Genomic DNA, 25,035 nt, shown 5'->3' with positions numbered 1-25,035 from the left:
CTTAACTTCCACCACTATTCTCATTTGCAAGCATATTTGTGTGCCTTTCTGTAAGCTTGTATATCTGACATATCTCAATGGCCTTGTTTAATGTCAAATCACTTCTTGAAGCAAAATCTTTCTCACTGTGTCATTATTAATGCCACATACAAGCCTGTCTTGTATCAGCTCATCTCTCAAGTCACCACATTTGCATGTTTTATCTTTGAGAAACAAGAGTGTTATATATGCTGCAAAAGCTTCATCTGGCTTTTGATCTCTTGTGTAAAATAAGTGTCTTTCCATTGTAATATTCATTTGGGGTTACACATTTCTCTAAATTTACATTTTACGCACTCAGGGTCTTCCCGCGTTTCAGCTGGTACCACAACATGGCAGTCTTCCCCCTCCCCTGCAAACACAGCAGGTGCATACACAAATGAACACTCCCTTTCAATGGCTTATGAATATGCTAAATTAAGCAGAATAAATGTCTTTGTATGTGCATCTTTGTCAGAAAAAAACAGCCTGATCATATTCCTGCTCAAACACTCTCCATTTCTCTGTAATATTGTTATCAAACACAAGTGGTGTGGGTCTGTGAAATCCTTCAGCCATGCCCATGAATTATAGTAAAACACAATGCAATGCTGGCCCTTGTAATTATGTACAAACATGCACACACACCAGGTACTTGTAATAATATTCAAATATGCAATAATCTGTTTGAAAGACTGTACTTCATGAAATATTCCTTGAAATGACTGTACTTTGTGAAATAACTGCACTGCAATACTGCACACACTTGTCAAACACTTTGGATATATCGAATAGCTTTAGTTAATGTGAAAAAGTGGTACATAGTGAAAAAATACAGTCGTTTTCCCTTTTTTATACATTTTATGTGATTTGGGTATTGTTTCAAATATTTTCGTAATTATTTCAAATACTTTTATCAATATGTCACAGTATTGGGCATTTCATCTAATTAGAAAATCATTTTGAGCATTCTGAATGCATCATTTTATATCGGTAGTGAAAGAAAGCATTTAAGTGATTTTTCATACCTGGAATTTGTTTCTGACCTGTTTGCAAGTTGTTTGTGCAGTTGGGATGATCCACTTCTAAGTCTAAGCCTTGGCAATACTATTCCAGGCTTTAGACTTGTATTTTGAGCCTGAATAGTCCCGCTGCAGCAACCAGGGCCCATGCTCCTTAACTAGGAGTCTAATAAAGACTTTGGACTCCTGAACACCTCACCTCTGTACATGTAAGTCCTACACTTACAGCTTTTATTACAAGAAGGTTTAGAAAACAGTAGAAGTCAGTACATATGTTGCACATCATTGCTATAATCTGCAATGTCACAACAGTAAAATAAAGTTTGCACATCCTGTACTAGAACCCCAGACCATCTGCACTCCACACCTACACTTAACACCTGCTGCCACAGGATTAGTAACATGATATTCCATATCTTAGTATTCATTATAAAGTTCTCACTGCTAATCACAGTGCAAAGCAGCTTACTGCATTTGCATGATGAATGGTAGTATTAATTGAATGCACCCAGTTTATGTTTGTGGCTGTCTGGGTCCTGTCTGCAACCTGAGTGGTCAATTCCTCCAGTTTGTGCACTGCTGCACTTTGTGCAAATCAGATAAGCCCAACCAAACATGTTGAGTTAAGCGGCACATTAAGCAAACACTAGCCTCAAAAAAAAAGAAAAAATGGAGATAAATTTGAAATGAGGAAAAACAATCTATGGCAGTGCTCCAAACAAATTTTGATGAAGAAAATTCAAGTAAGGGAAAAGCAATTGCCGTGCTGTCCTACAATCCACTTTTGCGGACAGTAACCTTACACAGAAATGCTATCCATATCATACCTCCCAAATGTCCAGAAATTTGCAGAATGTCAAAATGTTTGCATCATATTTTTGGGCTGTTCCTTGTAAAATGTGTGGTTTTCTGGAAAATCACTGAAGATTGAAATCAATACATAATGACATACATTTCAGTTTCTTACTTCATATCCTTCAGAAAATGCATGCTAACACAAAACCTATTATTCTAGCTACTTTCTAATTTTATAAGAACAATATTGTAAATCTGTCCCTATTTTTGGGCCTTTGTCCCCCAAATTATTTTAGTCTTTGTCCAAATTTCTTGCACTAAAAGGTTGGGAGGTATGATCCGTATTCATATCAGACGTTTCACTTCCAGCAATACTAGTGTGAGCTGCGAAACCTTGCTTTATGAGTGCTGCACAACATTAATATGTATGGCACAATGCCGAGTAATGAGCAATATCACATACATAAAAAAACTCCATGTAGGCTCTACACGAAAGCTACACTGATTTTATTGAATCCTGGGGATAATCTATTTTGGTAAATTCTCTCAATCAGTGTGCTATGATGAAGTGTGGACTACAGTTTCCTATGTCAGGCAAACTCCTAGCATCCATGACATTGTTTTGAAGAGCTAAGTTAGGTACTGTTTAGACCTTATCAGTGTTTTGAGTTCATACATTTTTGTGATAATATGAAGCTACAGAACAGTCTTAGTTTTTAAAGACATATTTTTTAGTTCTTCAATGCCAGATCATATTCTTTTGGTCTCTGAAATATCATTCCTAAGGCTGGTCATAGCCTGCTCTATTCCCAGCCAAATTTGTTATTTCATTGCTGAATGTTTTGGTACCTGACATTCTTTGTATTACTATTGGAAAGACAGGCTAGCTGATGTCTGTCACAGATTTAAAATCAAGGATAAGCCTTGTATATCTTCTAAGGCTAACATGTATACAGAAAGAGATCATGAGCCAATTCTCAGTCCAAAGTTCAAAATGATGGTAACCTGAATTGAGGTCTATCTTACTGACTATATTAGCCATTCAGTCCAGTCACTGTGTCTTCTACTGCTGGTATGAGACCTCTCAATTTATATATCTTCTTCGTCTTCTTTCGGCTGCTCCCGTCAGGGGTCGCCACAGCAGATCAACTGTTTCCATTTCTTACTGTCCTCTGCATCTTGCTCTGTCACACCAAGCCCCTGCATGTCCTCTCTCACCACATCCATAAACCCTATCTTAGGCCTTCCTCTTTTCCTGTTACCTGGTAGCTTCATCCTTAACATCTTTTTCCCAATATACTCTGCATCCCTCCTCAGCACATGTCCAAACCAATGTAATTTTCCCTCTCTGGCTTTGTCTTCAAACCTTCCAACCTGGACTGACCCTCTAAGCTACTTTACCTAATCCGGTCCATCCTTGTCACACCCAGTGCAAATCTTAACATATTCAACTCTGCCACGTCAAGCTCTGACTCCTGCCTTTTTGTCAATGCCACTGTCTCCAACCCATATAACATAGCTGGTCTCACTACCCTCTTGTAGACCTTCCCTTTCACTCTTACTGGTACTCATCTATCACAAATCACTCCTGACACTCTTCTCCACCCACTCCATCCTGCCTGTACTCTCTTCTTCACCTCTCTTCCACACTCACCATTACTCTGAACTGTTGATCACAAGTATTTAAACTCATCCACCTTCACCACCTCTACTCCCTGCATCCTCACCATTCCTCTATCCTCCCTCTCATTCACACCCATATATTCTGTCTTAGTCCTGCTGACCATCATTCCTCTTCTCTCTAGAGCATATCTCCACCTCTCCAGGGTCTCCTCCACCTGTTCCCTACTCTCACTACAGATCACAATGTCATCTGCAAACATCATAGTCCACGAGGACTCCTGTCTGATCTCGTCTGTCAACCTGTCCATCACCATTACAAATAAGAAAGGGCTCAGAGCTGAACCTTGATGTAATCCCACCTCCACCTTAAACATATCCGTCACTCCCACTGCATACCTCACTGTCACACTACCCTCGTACATATCCTGTACCACTCTTACATACTTCTCTGACACTCCTGACTTCCACATACAATAACACAACTCCTCTCTAGGCACCCTGTCATATGCTTTCTCTAAATCCACAAAGACACAATGCAACTCCTTCTGACATTCTCTGTACTTCTCCATCAACACTCTCAAAGCAAACATTGCTTCTGTAGTGCTCTTTCCTGGCATGAAACCATACTGCTGATCTCAATTTATATAGATATATATATATATATATATATATATATATATATATATATATCTTCACTTTATAATCTCAAAATACTGAAATATCGAATTTCAGTATCTCAAGACTATAAAGCCAAAAAATCAAAAACCCAAAACTTTAAAACTGCGAACTTTCAAACCACGAACGTAACACAAACAAAACACTACACCACACAAACACAAATACACCTACCTGCCGACACTACAAAAAAACAAACCAACACACACAAACACAACAAAACTAACACACACACAATCTTGCTAAAAGCAGAGGGGCAAGCCCCCCTGCATCCCCCATGTGGGGAGCTGCACCCCTCACACACCCCCTACTTATATATACCAACTCCGAGGTCACACTAAACACACAAACACATAAAACTCACCAATACACATACTCACACAAACTAAAATCCCTACCCAATACCCTTACAAAAACACCACTTACCTCAAACTGAACATTTCAGTATTTCGAGATTATAAAGTGTAACTATATATATATATATATATATATATATATATATATATATATATATATTCTGATTAAGTGCTCTCATATCTACAGATATCCTCATCATACGCTTTGGGTTATAATGGTGTCACTATTCAAGAAATTCATTGATCCTGATATGTTTTCATTCATGTTCCCTTTTTCCAACTTTCGAAATCATTGTCAACCTTCTGTTTCAGGTAGAAAGGCATTTTTCTTCCAATGTGACTGTGGAAAAGATGTGATTTAATGATCCATATAAAGAATGTCCTGATGTTTTTCAAATTGCCAGTATCTTCACACACTTCACTGGAGTTGTTCAGCAGTTGTTCTAACTGTGTGTGTCTCCCATGCAAACAGTTTGTATGCTGATTTATTTATATAATCTCTAAGGCCTTTGCTGTGAAGTAGCTTAGCAGTGATGTGTATCTTCCTAGCAGCATGCGAGAAACTGATGTCTGTTGTTTAATCTTCCTTCACCATCAGTGCAACAATTCAATGAAAGTTGTTTCTCATTATATGCAAATATATTTAAGATGCCTTGTTTAGCACTGACTGTGGTCTTAGTTTATTGAAAGTGTTATAGTTCACTATGATCATTGATGCACTAAAGTATAGTAGAATTTTTATTTCATATCCTGTAAGGTTAGTTACTTCTGGCCTAGCACCTTCTCCTTTCTCATTTATGATGGTACAGAGGTACAGATACAAAGCCAGAACTGTCATTTACTATTTATTTGTGTTTCTTTGTGCTTTTCTCCGTTTTTGGTCACTTTCTGTTTGCTTGAAATTATCCTTATAATTACTCTCTCATACCTTTACAAAATGGATCTATTTATAAAATGCACAAGTCCTGCTTCTTGCTAGGCAGGTTCCTTGCATGAATAACATCCTCAAGTATTTGCAATTATCAGCTATTGCATTCTCTTTTCTTGTTTATGTTATTACAGTGTGCTTTCCATTGGTACAGCTCCTCTTGTTTTGCACCTTTATTTATACTTCATATCTTACTGAAATATGCTGTCTTGCTGCATTCTGTTCTATAGCTTCTTAAATATATCTAGTGATGTTGCATAGCACATTTTAATGTTGTCTCTGTCTCTGACAATGCTTTTCACCTGACTTTATATAACTGATGGTTCTGTATAATTCTACTCAGCATCTACAATACTGAAATTATGATTTCAATTGCTTTTTCTCCCTGTGTAGCCATATTTATTAATTAATAACTGCCCTATACTGCACATCTGAATTTGGATATTCTGAATTACACACTTTTCACTGACTGGATGTACTTTGCCTGTTTATACTGTACAAGCAGGGATATAGTGAGAAATTTCTGATTTGTAAACAAACTTTCACTGTTATGATGTTGCTGTTCAGACAGAAAAACTGACCCATGATCTAATTCTAAGCTAAATATCATAAGTAAATAAATTGTTCACATCTGCTAGCTCTCAGTTAATGAGATATCAAGTTACTGTGTGTTAGTAGTCATGCCAGCCTTGAGTTCTGAGTCACAGCTGCATTAAATATGACAAAATATAATAAAACAAGTAAATCATCTTTTTGACTTACTTGTTTAATTTAAATCCTTCTTTTTCAAATTTATCATTCTTCATTGTGGTACTAAATACTGCAAACTCAGTACCATAATTAAGTTACTCTGTGTGACCGTGTTGTGGGTGGTCTGCCTTTCAAGTGCTATAGGCTTCAATGAGACAAGGTCATGCATACAACTCGCTCTGTAGGTGTAAAGCATAACACATCACTGATGCTATAGGTGTGAATGTGTTAAAGGCACAGCAGATACAATTAAATCTTCACATTAAAAATATTCAGTTAGTCACCTACTAATTTAACAAGGGCAAATGGATTTTGATGTAGTTTCATTCTTTTCTGGTGCATTTGTATCACATTTGCTTCATTTATATGTTTAAAGATGGTAGTGTAGTAGTTAGTGTTGTTGCCTCACAACAAGAGGTTCTCCAGTTCGATTCTCGGCTGGATTGAAAAATTTATTTTAATTTTCTCTGTAAACTATAGTTAACTTTTTTAGCATTGTTCTTTAAATTATCTGTTAACACACTTACAGTCTGAAATTAGAATGTAGTTGTAAAACATTTAGAAATATAATAAGTATTTGTGATTTGTATAACTATGTATTTATACTACATAAATATACATTATTTTACAATTAGCTTACATTGATTTCAGTATTTTTGGATTTGTCCATACATCAGATCTTAGCATGTATGCTTAACCATTTTCAAAGTATAAATATATTTCTTTTGTACAAATCAGCTGTAGTTTCCTGTTCTTTTCTAATGTGTGGAGGAAGTCAGTTCTGTTAGTTTAGCTAATTTATTTTTTTATCCTGCAACTCCTGTTCAAGAGTTTTCTGTAATGTTGCATGATCTTTCTGATATTTTTCAGTAACCTGTTCTGCTGAATCTAAAACTTCTAAGCACTTATGAAAAAACGTATGTATAACTTGTCTAAGCTTCCTGAACTCATTGTGTCTGTCTTTTAGAAGTTTATTACATTCTTTTGTAACAAAATGTACTAGAGGTTATGTCAGTAACTGATTTGACTGTTGTTGCAATTCTGAAATAAGCCTTTTACATCTGGTGACAGAACATAACTGTCTAACATCTGAATATAATGTCAGCATATTAACTTTTCTTGGTTCTTTACCATTAAAATTTTTGTCTGTACAGTCTAACCTTTGAATATTGGCATGCACTGTATTTTTATGACATTGTACACACAATAAACATTTTTATACCACACATGATTTTGTTTCAGATACCAGTCAAATATTGTAATCCAGTTGCATAATGCCTTACTATTAACTTGCCCTAATAAAGTTTTACATTTGCTAATATGCTGTATATACATTTCATTCTGTTATTATTATTATTATTACCTTCATGGCATTCATACTGTATGTAACACAGAAATAAAAATTTACCAGTCATCAGAGAGGCAGATGGCCAAGCTGCTTTACTGTAGATGGTTGAAAAGTCTCTGTAGTTACTTGTGAAGTTGGTACAGCAAAACTGGCAGTTTCAGTCTTACAACTTTGTATTGTACCTTTTTTGGAGAATTTATGGCACCGCCCACCTTCCTGCACTGAGTCTCACTCCGGATTTAGACGTCTAATAAACTGAATTATTGCTGCAAACTGTAGAAAACTGTAGAAATCTAAAGTCCTTCACATAAACGTTAGTTACTGTGCTTTTACAGGAGTGACCTTACCCACTCACTCCCCCTGTTTTTTTATATACAAGGCATTCCAAAGTCTTCTTAAGACACACAGTCTTGCTGGCTGTTTACTGCTGAAATCAAAGTCTAGTTATAACAATCTGTTAAACATAGAAACTTGCAGAATATACACTGATGCAGCATCTGACTTTAAGAGCAGTAACCAATAAACAGCTTTTTGTAAACAAACCACACGTACTACTTCTGTCAGATTGTAGCATATATTTACAAAGTTTTCCTTCACAAACTGTATAGAATGATGACTTTCCTTTCTCCATAAAATACCTTGAAACAAGTATGTTTCTACCAAAATACCTCTTGTCGTTGTTGTTGTGTCTTTCTGCTTATCCCGGTTAGGGGTCGCCACAGCGGAACGCCGGTCTGCTAATGTTTGGTAGTGGATTTTTACGTGCCGAGTTACCAGCCCTGACACACAACCTTCAATGAAGGCACACCCATTCATGCATGCCTCCACACAGAAGACGCTCTAGCTGAGAATCGAATGGGACAACGTCTTGCTGTGAGGCGACAACGCTACCGCAGCACCACTACCACGGTTTTCTACCAAAATACCTCTAACATATCTGAATTAATACAGTTATATACAGTTCTAGTCCCGCACATAGATTTTGTTTTTTCCTCCTGGTAGACTTTTCTATTGTCCTTTTGTGATTTACTTGTAAGCACATTTGCTGATGTGAGGATGCCATTAACAGAAATCTAAAAGGAAACATCTGTACAAGCTGTTCTGCTGCTGTTCCTGTCTGTTAATGGATATTTGTAAACTGTTCTGCAAACATGAGAAAAGCATATAATACTTGCTTTCCAAAATTGCTTTTTTAGGCTTTTTTCTGATGTTTCTATAAAAAGCCATGCCCATTTATCTATGAGGAATTACATCAAGCTTTTCTTAATACTGTGACAAACATGTACCTTGAGGAAAACACATACTATAAAAACATGTCCATTGTCAGAAGTCTGAAAGGAAACAAACTGCTCAGGAAATATATTGTGTTCATTAATAGATCTTCTTTGTTTTTCACTTATTTCAGCCAGAGCTATGTCATACAATATGAATGCCATTTTTAAATTGCTAAGCTATATTCCTACATTAAAGCAAACTTTTTATTTTATTCTTTATCTTTCATATATTTGTAGCAGAATTAATTTCAACCTTATATTCACAATTCACAAACTCTAACAGAAGCACCTTCTGTGTGGAGGCTGCATGTCCTCCCTGCGGTCAAGTGATGTTAAAGACATGCAGGTAGGTACATGCCTGAATGGGTGTGCCTTCTTTGAAGGTTGGGGGGTCGGGCTGGCAACTCGGCACCATAAAACAATCCACTGCCGATCATTAGCAGACCGTAGTTCCACTGTGGCGACCTCTAACCAGGAAAAGCCAAAAGACAATTATTATATGTTTAAAGATGGGTGCCTGGTTCCTTGAAGTAGGTAAAATTTTCCTCCAGAAAATAAATCTTCATTCCAGTGCTTACATGGTGTGTGCTTGACTACACCCATAAGTATATGCTGAACAATTATTTGTGCACTTTTACAAATATATTCACTTTTGCTCCTGGCTTATGCTGGTTATAATCACTGTGCTGAGTTAATTCAGCTTACTTCTCAAGCTGCAAGAATAAGTTTTAGTCTTTTACTCTGTATCTGCATGAAGAGTTCTTCTGTCTTCTTTTTACAGTATGTGATCAACAATTTAAATAAAAACAAAAATTGAATATGCTTGCCAAGAATCTGGCTATGACTTTCTAGTCTGGCTTTATTTTTAGTTCCAAGTCTTTTCTTTCTAATTCTTCTCTTTATGCTGTCACGTCTGAGGGGATTTGTGTGTGTTTTGGCAGCTGTAAAAAGCTTCCGGGCAGTATGAATCACAAAGCATAATGATGGTGCAGGAGCATGGAAGGGCCCACCACTTGGCATGTATGTAAGTATGGTACTATAAGAAACCAAAACCCAATATATATCTCTCACATGAAAAATAATATCTTAACCTACAAAACTAGCAAGATGGTCCTGATATGTTTCCCTTTCTGTTGCATCTCTACCTTAGACAAATATGGATCTGTATGGGCTAAAATACTTCAGAGTTGTAATCAAAGTTTCTAGACAGCTAAATAACAAAGTTACAACTCTAATTTTCTATGCACAGAGAGGGAATCAAATGAAATATTGTTGAATTACTCTAATTTAGTGTTTCAGTAGGACAAATGAGTCATGGTTGAATCAGTGTGCAATAAATAAGTCAGTGAAACAATCATTATTCCATTAATTCTCCAAAGGCTAAGAAACCCAGTAGCAATGTGGCATTTTTGACTTTTCTTCTAACACACTTCTGTAAATGACTTTCAGCACTCCATTCAAATTCTGTTAGGCATTATCTGAAGTTGTACTGATCAATTCTGGTGAGGTTGAATCCTTATCATGTACTGTTTGAGAAAAAGAAGTAATGACATACCTAGGTGTGGGAAGGTCCAGGACTGGTAAATAAGTAACTTTATCAGTATTATAATTTTGAATAACAGCTGTTTTTTGCCCTCCCTTCGCTGTCTTCAGATTTCTAAACCCCTCCAGAGGTCCATGCTTCCTTCTCATTCATGCTATAGGTGAGAATTGGGTGACAGGTTTCCAAGGCCTGTGCAATGACAGAACAATGTTCTGTTTTATTCTATTCTATTTTATTTTTCCTTCTCCTCTACCCTTCTACATACAGTACAGGTATACAATGCCCTCAGACACTTAGAGCGTTAATCCCTGCACACAGAAAGCAATACAGAACTTCTGCAATTTTTTTCTGTTGTTTTACCGATCTCCACACCATCAGTTGCTCCAGGAAGAACTACAGAGATAAGAAGATCCACTGCTCTCTTTACAAAAAAGACAGGTTGGCCATCAGCTACTGATCCTTTCCACACTGAAGGGCACATTTCTGTACTTTAGCTGTGAGGCAAACCTTTGATGCTAAACCTGTGCTGTCAGGTGGTAACTCTTACTTGACTTTGTTGCATTTTTGGTGCTATATAGCATGACATTGATGAGAACTTACTGTTGATTTACTAGTTCATGTTTACTTACAAGAATCTCGAAAATTTCTAAAGAAGTATACAATGTGTATATCAGTGTGGCATGACTGCAGTTCAACACTACAACTCTCATTATTTTTAACAAAATAACTGATGCAGGTGAAGCACACCAGCATGTGTTATGCAGATACATAAACCGTATCTCACCACTGACAGATAATGATGCAAGTCTCCCTTACCTACTCTTTTGACAAAATGCATGTATTATCTTTTTTTTTAACTTTAAATACTGAGTTCAGGTAAAATACATAAGTAAATCATGATTGGCATGCAATAGCAAATTTAAAGCAAATAAAAAAACTGTCTAACAAAGTAAAAAACAATGGTATTGCATGATAATAATATTAACCCAATAATGACAAAAAGTTTAACAATAAGTAATATTAATTATACTAAAGAAAAAGAAAAAGAGAGACAGAAACCTTCTTAACATCATATATCAGGTTACAATATAATTTTCCATGTAGCCTCTCAGTCCTTAAATGTGTTTAAGTTCTGAAGTCAGCTGATATATATATATATATATATATATGGATCACCTTTAAAACCTCGAAACCGCGTTTGCCCGACACACTAATGACCGACACGAAAAGACCGACAACGCAAAACACCGAAAACCATTACACCAACACACTACACGTAAACAACACAGTACACTACATAACATATGCACTATCCCTAACCCAAACCCTAACCCTAAGGTCCGACACTACCGCACACTTACCCTACCTGCACCCTAACCCTAACTCACTTACCCACCCCTAAACCCACAGTCCCTCACTATCGCACACACACCCTACCTGCACCCTAACCCTAACTCACTTAACCAACCCCTAACCCACAGTCCCTCACCATCGCACACACACCCTACCTGCACCCTAACCCTAACTCACTTAACCCACCCCTAACCCACAGTCCCTCACCATCGCACACACACCCTACCTGCACCCTAACCCTAACTCACTTAACCCACCCCTAACCCACAGTCCCTCACTATCGCACACTTACCTGTCCGCTCCCTAACACTAAATCCCTCACTCGATCGCACACTTACCGAGTCCGTCGGGTTCTCACCTTGTCGGTCATCTGCGTTGTCGGTATTCTCGTCCCGTCGGATTCCGTGTCGGGCAAACGCGATTTCGAGATTTTAAAGGTGACCCATATATATATATATATATATATATATATATATATATATATATATATATTGCAATCACCCTAAGGTTTATGGATATTAGCTGGGTACAACAACCCTGTGTTTCCAAATGTTAGCCAAACATTCCACTTATGCTGTGCTGATGATGCCATAAGCCAGAAACGTGCATGTCCACAGCTAGTGGGATTTAGCTTTATTGGCCAGAATTTGTCCATAAATAGACTTTAAAAAAAGTCACGGACATTCAGAATTGCCATTTAGCTGAAACACCTGATGTCCTTAAAGGGTAATTTGCATATATCCCACGTCGCCTCTAATACAAGAGGTTTTAGGAATCACACAGTGGAAAGTCTAGCTTTGCTAGATTTGTCTTTTTTAACTGATTGTTTTTTCTGTGTGACTTTTTACTCACTGTTTTACAATGTTGTCACTTATCACCTTACTCTTTGTTAATTATTTAGTGATCTCTATTTAATTGTTTATTGAGACTTTCTCAATACCATATTATGTAAATAAGCTTTCCCCTAGAAAACAACACTTGCTGATTGATTTAGCTTGTCTCAATTTTTCATATGATAGGCTGTTTCATACACTTGCTGTATATAACTACTACGGTTGTGCGCTGTCATGTTATTGTTATTTTTATTGTTATTGCACAAATCTACCACTATGTAAATAAAATAAAATTAAATTAAATTAAAAAAAATATATATATACACACACACACACACACACACACACACACACTAGCATATGTATGTATATATACATACATACATATATATATATATATATATATATATATATATATATGGGTTCATGTTAGAACGTCGACAACTTACTATATCGACAAGTAGCCCTGCACCACGAAATCAACGAAACCTCGAAGCATCGACATTTCAAATAACCGACATCCACTTCACCGACGCTACAACAACATCGCAGATAGGTAACGGGTATTAACATATGTGAGGTAGGGGATGTATTTATAAACATATGTCACTTACTCTGACATTAGAAATACATCCCCTACTCAACACATGTTAATACCCGTTACCTGTATTACGCGATGTTGGTGTAGCGCGTTGTCGGTGAAGTGGATTGTCGGTGAAGTCGTGTCGATGACGTGGGTGTCGGTTATTTCAGATTTTGATGCTTCGAGGTTTCGTTGATTTCGTGGTGCAGGGCTACTTGTTGATATAGTAAGTTGTCGACGTTCTAACATGAACCTATATATATATATATATATATATATATATATATATATATATATATATATGGGTCTACTTCATATGATCGACAGTTCATTTGATCGACACTCATTTGACTGAGACCAAAACACCTAAAACCCATTTGATCGAAACTCATAACACTGACACGTGAAATTAAAAGCATTATGCCCTTTTCCCCACTGTAGCGCAATCCTGGAGTTAGTATATATAGTTAGGTGGTGTGGGGGGCACAGTCCCCCACATTGGGGTGTGTGGGGGTATAGCACTCCACATAGTTTAGATAAATATTGTTTACTGCAAAGAGTTAGTCATTTCAGTTATAAGTATCCATGTGTATGTTTGAAATGTATGAAGTATACACACACCCCCACACACCCCCTAACTATATATACTAACTCCAGGATCACGCTACAGTGGGGAAAAGGGTATAATACTTTTAATTTCATGTGTCAGTGTTATGAGTTTCGATCAAATGGGTTTTAGGTGTTTTGAACTTTAGGTGTTTTGGTCTCGGTCAAATGAGTGTCGATCATATGAAGTAGACCCATATATATATATATATATATATATATATATATATATATATATATGGGTCCTACTTGGATCACTGAATTTACACTTTAACGAAAATAAAAACATCAAGACCACATTAACGAAACAGCAGTTTGCTGAAACTGCAGTTTGCCAAGCTCCCTTTAAGTGAAAGCGGTCCTGGCAGTGCGAGACGCAGGACTAAATATGCACGTCAGTACTGTTGCATGGCAGATATGCCAGCAGCTGGAAGGTAAATGTTTAAGTTTAGTGTTTTACGTAGGAAATTTATATCGCTATGACTTGTAGGTGCAGATCGCACTAAAGTGACTCTTGGGGAATCCACCCATGTTGTCTCCGTAGTGCGATCTCAGAGTTGATATATATAATTTGTGGGGGGGGGGCTCCAAAACAAATAAAGGATATGTCTTATTTTGTGTTTTATTTTTGTAGTGTTATTTTGTTGATCATCTGTTACTCGATGGAGTGAGGTTTTGGGATTTTAAGATTTCGTTAACGTGGTCTCAATGTTTTCATTTTTGTTAAAGTGTAAATTCAGTGCTTCAACTAGGACCCATATATATATATATATATATATATATATATATATATATATATATATATATATATATATATGTATGTATCATGTGTATATATATATATATATATATATATATATATATATATATATATATATATATATATATATGATTTATATAGATATATAGTATATATATTTTTCCAATAATCTTAGGAAAGTTTACAACTGAAACCACATTTAAGTTTATCTAGTGTAACATAATTTTTGCTATAGGTATCACCATAAACTACAACAAAAATAATATAAACCCAAATCACCTGTTTGTAGACAATACTGTCTATCACACTAAGCAATCTAAATTTACCAAGGTAAAAATTCAATAAAAGCTTTACAGAAAATATCAAATAAGTCTGCATCTTCATTTTTACAAATTTTACAATAAGGACATAATCCTGGATAGTAAGAGGTCACTTTTGTTGGAATCACATATGCATTAAAAATGGTATGAGCTTTGTATAATATAATTTTGTAAAAGGTATATTGTTCAGTTATGAAGCCCATAAATACTACTATGTAAAGTTAAATTTTAAAGAGTTATTTACACACCTCTAAAACTGAAGACTGACAAAACGGGTCTATGTGATAGTATTGAATGGACTAAATAGCGATTGCTATTTAGTCGATCCGATACTGTTGAAATGGCAAAATAGCGAAGTCACGGAATATCAAATTTTTTCCCAGGGAAAAAATTTGGTGGGCCGTCTTTGGGACTTTGCCATTTCCTCCACTATGGTGCGATCTCGGAGTTGGTATATTTAAGTAGGGGGATGTGGGGCGCAAAGCCCCCCACTTACATTTGTGTTTAAGTTTTTTTAACGGAGCAGCAATTTTTTTCCCTGGGAAAAAATTTGCTGTTCTGTTTGTTCAATATTTTGTTTAGATATTATCAGTACGATGAAATAGCGTTCACTATTTTCATCCTATGATAATATAATATAAATGTGAAAAAACAAACTATTAAACTTAATTTTCAATACAGTTTGGTAAGTAACACAGACTGGCTTTATACAAAACCAAGCATTCATAAATGCGGACAAATACCTAATTTTCAGATAATCTGAATCTTTGATTATGCATTTTTACTCCTCTCTTACCTACTTAAAAAAGAAACTATGGTTTCATGCTCCATCACATAATTATAATTAAGCAGTTCCTTTTCAGGGCATTGCACTTTCCCAAAGGTTGCAGCTATCTGCTGTTGTTTACTTTTAACCAAAGCATCTGGTCACAACCACTCTCAGGACCCCATAGATCTCTTATATCAGCCTTCATCTTAGTAATAATTGCCACAAAGTAGTATTCATTATCCACTACCATTCCACAGTACTGAAAGTGGTAAAGGTACACACAAACTGCCTGTAGGTGTGTGGATGTGTGCACTTGTGCATGCAAGTTGTGTGTCTGTGTCTGCGTGCATGCATCCATGTGTCCTGTAAAGGACTGCTATCACAACCAAGACTGGTTCTTTGTCTTACACTCACTGTTTGTCAATATAGGATCTAGCACCTCATAACTCAAAACAGAATAAGAGCCTGGAGAATGACTAAATGAATGAATGACTAACACCTTTATATATTCATACACATGATTATCTTGAACAAATGTAAAGCATAAAGACACAATATGCTAGAGTTCCATTTTAATAAATAAAACTGAAAAGTGCACTCACAGGAAATTAAAAAAAAAATAAAATAAAATAAACCAACTTTCTTGCAGCTGACACAATTTTCAGTTAAGTTCAAAGTCCATACTTGAACACAATCTGTAGTCGTACAGTTTTTAGTTATAATGTGTACTGCAAAGGGATACTAATGTACTGAAAAAATAAACACTTAAAGTTACACCACCTGCAATCTTCTACTTTATTTCTTAACAGAAAAAAAGACTTCTGTGGCATGTGACATTGTCAGCATCTGCAACATGTGACTCTGTGACACAGCTGAATGCAACCCAAAAAGAAAAGCCACTGGATGGGGAATAGGAAATTTACACCGGGCCTGGCACCCATGTCACTTATGGTCAGAGGTGGTTTATAAATGCCTGGCCCTCAATGTCTTATTTGGATACAAATCTCATTATTCTTTCAGGGAAAGCTTGGCTAGGATTAGAAAGGCCCCCGGTTTGTTAGCATAGTAACAATCTATGAATCTGTGCACCAACATGTAATATTTACAAATTAAATGGCATAGTACCTCTGAGACATTACTGCATATCACTGTCCCAAAGTCAGAGCAAGTAGTGAAAGTCAGTACAGAGGACAATCACATCTCACTTCATTCTTCACACACGGCTTGCTGAATTCTGAAACATACTGATGTTTTCAAAAGGAAACTCATATTTAGGTTTGCACATCAATATCATAGAACCTGTGTTATATTCATAAATTGAGAAAGAAAACAAAACTAAATCCCATTACAATCTAAATTACTTTTGTTCAGGCTATCCAAGTATAACATAGATTGCTAGGAAGGGCTGCCATTTCAAATCTGCCATTGTACATTATCCGTATTATGACTAGATCCTTCTGATAGCCGGTCTCAAATTGTTTTCAAGGCATTCCTAAGTTTAATAAAACAATTATGCCAAAAGTCCAAATTATCACAAACTCAGAAACCTATTTCAAATTAAACATTTTAATTATTTACTGAGAGACTTATCAGGACTGACCATGTTTTTTTTCAAAGGCACATATTAAGCTTGGAAACATTATTGCTTTAGGGATTTTATAGAAATTTGGCACATGACCCAGCTTATCCCCAAAATGGCACTAAAGCTTAAAACCACTCCAAGGCACATTAGTCACGCATATTAAATAATATTTTACAACTTTCACAATATTGATCTTCACTATATATGAGCAGTAATACAACATAGTTTCACTCCCTTATAATGATAGGCACTGAAAAATGGCATAATTTTGTCCATCACAATGTTATTTCATTGTTGCACTTTACCTGCAAATGTTCAAAAGCACACAATCAGCTTTAGATGCATACTTACTGAAATGTTCAGGTAAAAATTCCAAAGGATGTTTGCAGAATGCACTTTTTTGTCTTTTATTTCTGTACCCTATTAATGTTGTTTTTTTTTTTTTTTTTTTGAATCTCACTTCCTTTAGCCACTAACTAGGTCCAAACTCATCTGTCATAGCCAATGGTTTTATCTTTCACTAGAGGGGTGACATGGCTTGACAGCCATTGTACATAATGACATAATGCATGAATGGGGGGGGGGGGGGTTGTAGCTGTCCATTGTTCAGTTCCTGGCAGCATTTATAAATCTTGTTCATCCTGCCACTTGAATTTTACATCTCTGTAAACTGTTGTACTCAAGGTCTCCACCTGAGGGCAGTCCTGCAGCGATAGTGACCAAAAAAAAACCCTTGTGGCAGGAAAAATGGCCATTAAGTCATTCTATATGATCCCTCACAGCTGGTTCTCCATGCTGAAGTCCATGATCCAAATCTAGACTGTCAGCGGTATGTCTGAGGACTAATTTGGGGCTGATACTAAAGTCTGTTTATTTTGCCCTTCATTTCACAACTTTATGAACCAGATTAATATGCAAAATAAAATTGGATAATGTTGACTTCAAAATGATTGTGGCTCAGTTTCTCAGTACACGTCACAACATAATTTTAAGTTTAATTTGTAATGCTAACAATGTTATAAATGGCTCCAGCAAACAATAGAGGTACTTGCATTTCATTCAATCTGCATGGGAGCGTAAAGTGAGGTAATCAGTTTAACCAACCCATGACTTATTTTCTGCAAATCTTGTTTGCAGAAATAATACACCAAACTGATTATATCCTGTGCTTATCAGTCTCCAAAGGGACAAAATGCAGTTTGCTGTTGTTTTTACAAAAAGGTCCATGATTTTTCACATGTCCAGTATTTTTACTTACAGTAGTTTTGAAAAACTCTGTATCAGACAGAGTGAGTTCAATCAGATTTAAACTGGCTTTACATTTTCAGATATAAGGTACAGCAAGTGGCTTCTCTATCTTATTCAGTGGGGTGGATTTTTTTCTCCCACAATGATTAAGTTAAATGCCCTTGATAACAGTGATATTATCCATAACATTTTGGACTGCATGCTGCTCTGTATTAAAAAAACACGCATACTACATTTCTTGGCAGCTGAATGAAAAAAACAAGATGAATTAAGTACAGATATTTGGCCATAGTAAACATGGCTTGCAATCCCTAACTACTAGCATACATAATATATGTATGTATGTAGGTATATAATGCAAACAAATATCATAGAGCAAACTCAGACATACCGCTATGCCAGATACCATATCATTTTCGATCTTGAGGATATTGGTGCATGTGATGAAAAATGGAGAGTTAGAACAGCACTGGGGTGCAAACATAGATGGATTTCTATGTTTGGTGTATGGATTGCTCTATCTTGGTGTATGTACACCTGCCAGGTCCCCCTTTCCATCTTCTTTTCTCCTCCACACTCTGCCTTCCCTGTGAAAGCTCAGCTATCTGAAAACCATGCCTGCTTGTCAGTCTTCACTAATCATGTCTTTCTTCTACTTCACATTTTAGCATTGCATCCCTTTGGCTCCCTTTGTGTAGTTGCGCTTGCACTCACAACCCCTCTAACCGTTTCCTTTCTCATGCTTTCCCTTCACAGCCCTTCTCCCTCTTTTACATCTAATGATGCATCTTCACCTGCTTTGACAGCCCATGAAAGCCCTGCTGTCAGCTGACTTTCTCCAAGACATGCAGACTCTTACAATTCCAAAAATCCAGCCCACAACTGTGTCATAACCCACACAGTTACTACTCCTCCTCCTCTAGACTTCAGCCGCCCTCTTTATTTTATCTGTATTATGGCCCTCACCCCAAACCACCTCCCTTTCTTGAATCTGTCTCCAGTGTACTAAATATGCAGCATGTTACGATATGTATGGTTATTGGATTACTTATCACAGTTCATTACTTACCAGCTCAGTTAGATCCCTGAGATCCAAAAAATGTAATGCTGCATCATAACCATATTGTGCAGTTTTTGTTAGTTTTACCTGCAGTGAGCTCAAATACACTGAATGGCCCTCTCTATGATCTCAAAGGCATTTACTTTAGTGCAGTCCATCAGATAATGTCAAAGGTAGATGTGGGCTTTGCTGCCTTATGTTAGGCCTACAAACTGCTCCCTACTTTTGCACATTGTTCTCTTCTATTCTTACCCAAGCAGTACATACAGAAATATATGTGAAATGGGAAGGAATGAGACAGCAGACTCTCTTCAAACAATCTCTGACACCATAATGTATATCTACATCCTCTGAAACCAAACTGGGTGCCTAAAAACTGCATGCATATTTCATTTTGTCTGGTCTAGTGTAACATTTACTGCACTAAAGTGATGTTTTCAAACTTTGCAGTCTTGCAATTAAGTACACAAAATGCAGTTCCTTTAGATACAGGAAACATTGTAGTATATGTTGATTTCTTCCTCACAGGAGGCATCATTCTGGAGAGCAATTCATACATCAATGCAACCATGTAGGCAGGGATAATTTAGCGCTGACATCAGTTTTGTCTGCAGGACAGACAAAAACAAAATGTGTGCCAGGCTGTCAGAAATGAATGGCTGACAGAAGACAATGGGATTTTTAATCATCTTAAAAAGCAAAGAATAATGGGCCACCAGACTAATAACAAAGTTATCCAGGAAGTTTAACAGAAACAGAACTACTGTAAAAGGTCTGAACATACTTTGAATGAAAATAAATCCTGGCATACCTCTCAGCTGTCCAGATTTTCACATAATGTCCATATTTTGGCCTCATATTTTTAGTCTGCTTCTCATAAAATTTGTGATTTTCTGGCAAACCACAGAGGACTGAAGTCACTAAACAGTGACACACATTTGAGTTTCACACTGGTTTCAAACTTCATATCCTTCAGAAAATGTATCCTAACACAAATCCAAGTATTCTAGCAAATTTCTAAGTTTATAAGAGCAATCTTTAAAATCTGTCCCGATTTTTGGGTCTTTGTCACCCATTATTTTAGGCTTTGTCCAGATTTCTTGCACTAACAGGTTGAGAGGTATGTAAATCTGTACCCATCAAATTGTCATGTTGATAACTTTTATAATGCAGCATGCAAAAGGCATAATGGAGGAAAGCTGTCATCTTCATTTAAGTGATATATAATTTAAAATGCCTGTTGTAAAACTACTTTTAAGTAGGTGCATGTGTGTGTGTGTGTGTGTGTGTGTGTGTGTGTGTGTTTGTGTGTGTGTGTGTACGTGTCTATGTGCATGTGTCGACATGCATGTTTCTGAAGAATGCAGTTAAAAATAAACAAACATTTGTACAGCAAATAAGTAGGTAGTTTCCTACTTAAACACCTGGCGTGCAATGTTCAATAAAATGTAACTGTCATGTCTTTACAAGCCTTAAAAGTGAGAAGTCACTTATTACTATATGCATCCAGAGACACGCACATGCACACAGATTTAGAATACACAAGCTTTTTAAGTGAAAGCATGACCTGGTTAGTCAAATAAAAGGTTCTGTCATAACAGTTTGATGCCACACAGCCTAAAGAAACTGCAGTATAAATTCTGCAATGGTAGATTAATACTATAAAAGTTTCAGTCATAGCAATTTGACACCAATGCAAATTAAATTAACTACAGCATTGACCCCAGGATATTAAATGGTATCTGTGTACTGTATCTGCAAGGTAGCAGAGGGTTATGGACACCAGTAAGACTGAGCTGACAGATACATACATGCGTGTATGTATGTTAAGTTCTTTTTTATCTCATATGAAAACACAGAAATGATATTGATAAAGCAGTGTAAAGTAATAAGGCAAGTTATGTAAAATTGTGATACATACAATAGTGTACTAAAATGATAAATGGGAAAAAGATGTACCCTTAGTATTGAAAAATATCTGTGGGAGAAAGGGGCAAGAGGCAGAAAAAGGAAGGAGGAAGGGAAAAAAAGAAATGGGGAAATACAGTAAATAAAAGAGAAAGGGAGGCAAAATAAAGAGAAAGAAACTATAGACAAAAATAAATAAACACAGGGAAAGAGGTTTATAGAAGGGAAGAATCAAATGGTGCTATAGAAGTAGTAACAGCAATGAAAGAAGAAAAGAGAGATTAGTAGAGAAGTGCACTCACAGAAAAAGGAACGAAAGAAGAAGAAAAAAGGAGTGTCAGACAGCAAAATAGGCAAATACACTGATGGGTGTAAGGACAAACTGTACCCAAGGCAGTTAGGAGAGGGGAGTGCTCATCTAGCCTAAGGGGGCATGGCAAAGGGAGAGACCAGAACATTTAAAGTTTCACCTGGAAGTGGGAGGAATATCAAACCCAATCAAGAAAATCAGAATTATCAAAAAATGTATCAGAAAAGAGTTTGGTATTTGCATACTACAGGAGACAAAATTAAAGGTACGGAAACTAGAAAAGCTGACAAAGAGAGAGACTACCCAGTAGGGGTGGCAGATCACATGGGGGGAGTTGCAATTCTATTCAGGAGAGTAATAACAGTAACAGAAGAAAAAGTAAGATGGAGTGAAGAATGACAGTGGTTTATATGGGAGGGGAAAAGAGAGGGAGAGAATAGGAAATATATATGCAGCAAATGAGGACAGCAAGAAATTCTTCAAAGGATTCTTTGCAGCTGGGAACCTGTCAGTAACCCAGGTTCAAATGGAACGTATTGGAGGGGACTAAAATGTAACAATAAATCTGGATCTGGGCAGAAAAGGGGAGAAGAAGGAATACAATGCAATCAAACAAAAATTACTTGATGAAGGAAATGAGTAATGGAGGGGGGGGTTGACATATGGAATGACATGTGAAAGAAAAGCATTCACTTTTACCAGAAGGCAAATAAATCAGGGGAGCAGGCTAGACTGTTTCTGGTGAGATTAGAGGGTGCAAAAAGGTAGTGATAATAGAAATACTAGACAGATCCATCTCTGACCATGCTCTGGAGGTAGAGATAGGAAGGGGAAGATACCTCAGAGTCAATGGAAATGTGATGCTTCAAAATGGAAAACAGAGGACAAGCAGAGAAAACTCAGGGAAGGGGTGAAGAGAATCATAATAGAAAACCATGAAAACAAACTATAGATAAAAAAACAGTGGCAGGATGGGATGAAAGTGTTAATAAGAGGCTGGATAATGCATGAGGCAGTGAACACAGGAAAAAACAAAGAGGACAACGTAAGAAGGTGGGAGTAGGATGGATGAGGAAGCCGCAGTGGTGCAGCGGTAGCGTTGTCGCCTCACAGCAAGAGGGTCTCCTGTTCAATTCTCGGCTGGAGCTCCATCTGTGTGGAGTCTGCATGTCCTCCCCGTGGTCGAGTGGCATTTGAAAGACATGCATCAATGGGCATGCTTTCATTGAAGGTTGGGCATCGGGCTGGCACCGTAAAAATCGACTGCCAATCATTAGCGGACCGAAGTTCCACTGTGGCGACCCCTAACTGGGAAAAGCCAAAAGAAAAACAACAACAACAACAAAGGGAGATGGATAAGACAAAAAAAACCAAGAGAAAGAGCTAGAAGAACTCAGAGTCAAAAGCAATATAGAAAGCCAAGAAGTCACATATATTGAAAGAAAAATAGCTGAAAGGAAAGAATTCAAGTGGCTGCAAAGGGAGAAAGCAGGAAAGGCTTTGATATGGAGATTTAAATCAAAAAGAGAAGAAAAGGGATAACCCAGCTTAGAACAAGAGCTGAGCAAGTAGTTAAAGGGGAAGAAGAAAAGAAGGAGGAAATGAGGAGATTCTTCCAGGAGATGTATAAAGAAAATATGCACCTGAAAAAGCCCAGAATTATGCACTGGAAAGGAGTCAACATCTCAGAAAGAACAAAAGCATGAACTAGATAGTCTGATATCAAGATTAGAAGTCTGACTAGCAATAAAAGAATTAAAGGGAGGCAAAGCAGCGGGCCAGAATGCAAACCCAACTGAATTCTACAAACTATAAGCACAGAAATAAAAGAGGAATTAACAAGGGTATACAACATGTGTAAGAGGGTACCCACCCCAATACCATGTATGAAGTAAGAATAATCTTGATACACAAAGGAAAAGTTGAAATAACTGATGCGGGGGCACTCTGATCAATATCCCCAATAAACACAGATGGGAAAATAATAGCAAAAATTCAAACTAAAAGAATTGAGAAACTCAATCCCAAATACATACAGGAAGAGCAAGCTGGTTTTATAAAAGGGAAGTGCTCAGTTTCATGAAAAGGCAGGAGGATTCAGGGAACCAAAAAGCAAGAATAATTCTGTTTGACATCAAAAATGCATTTGACTCATTAAAATGGGAATTTATGTTACAAGTTCTGAAAGAATGTGGAGTGGGGGAATCATTCAGGAAATAGATAAAACAATGTATAGACACCCACCAGCAGAGATAAGGGTAAATGGGTATACACATAAAGGATCTTAATCCAAAGGGGCACAAGACAAGGATGACCACTATCCTCAAGCCTATTCATACTAGCAATGGAAGTCTTGGTGTGTGAAGTAAAGGACTTAATACAAGAACTACAACTGCAAGGTGGTGGGGGTGGCTAAGTTCTTCTTATTTGCGGATGACCGAATCCTACTAGCAGAAGATATAAAGAGAGCAGCAGGCATAGTTATGAAGAAATGTAAAACCTTCAGCCAAGAGACAGGGCTTGAGTGCAACCAAAAGAAAATGGTGTTGGTAAAAACAGGAGCAAGCACAGCTCAGGGAGTTGAAAGAATGAGGATAAGCATCCCTATGAGGCCAGGAGTGAAACACCTAAGATTAGAGGTAGGGGAGACAGCAAATTTGCCAAGAGAAAAGAGTTACAAGAAGTATGAGAGAGAAACAGAAGAAACTCTGAGAAAGTGGAGGGGCAAGATCACAACCTTAGCTGGCAGGGTGAATGCAATGAATATGATGATAACCCCCCCCAAAACAGGTTATAGGCTAAGGAATATCCCCATTACTGGAATGTAAAACATAATCAAATGCATCCAAAGCCACTATGACAAATCCATAGGGAGAGGGAAGAAGACAAGCATCAAGAAAGGAAAACTAAGAAACAGCACAAGCAAAGGAGGGTGGAGAATACCAGACTTTGAGAGGTATGCCAAAGCCTGCACCATAAACGAATGGTTAAGGACAAGTAAAAAAACAGACAGGAGGCAAAACAGGGAGAGAAAGTAAAGAAAAAGTCAGGCAAATTTCAAGGGGAAAGACCCAACTAGCACTAAACCAAACAGGACTAAAAGGAATGGTAGACAACATTATAGGTTTAGAGAGTGGGTTATGGGAAACAGAGGATGGGAAGAAAAAAAAGAATCATGCCAGAAGCGGGATGGCACAAACTAGGGAAAATCCTCCAGGAAGACCAAGAAAGACAGAGAACATCTATTAACGGAGAAGAACGGAAATAAGTATGGAAAAAAGTAAAAGGGGTGATTGGAAAAAATCAGGGTGGAGCAAATATTAAGAAAAATATGAGAGAATGGTAGGAAACAGGTAGCAGAGACCACTGAA

Source organism: Protopterus annectens, chromosome 2.part0 (genome assembly GCF_019279795.1).
Source record: "Protopterus annectens isolate FY-2018-M chromosome 2.part0, PAN1.0, whole genome shotgun sequence".
NCBI lineage: Eukaryota > Metazoa > Chordata > Ceratodontiformes > Protopteridae > Protopterus > Protopterus annectens.
Note: the sequence above shows the minus strand (reverse complement) of the source record.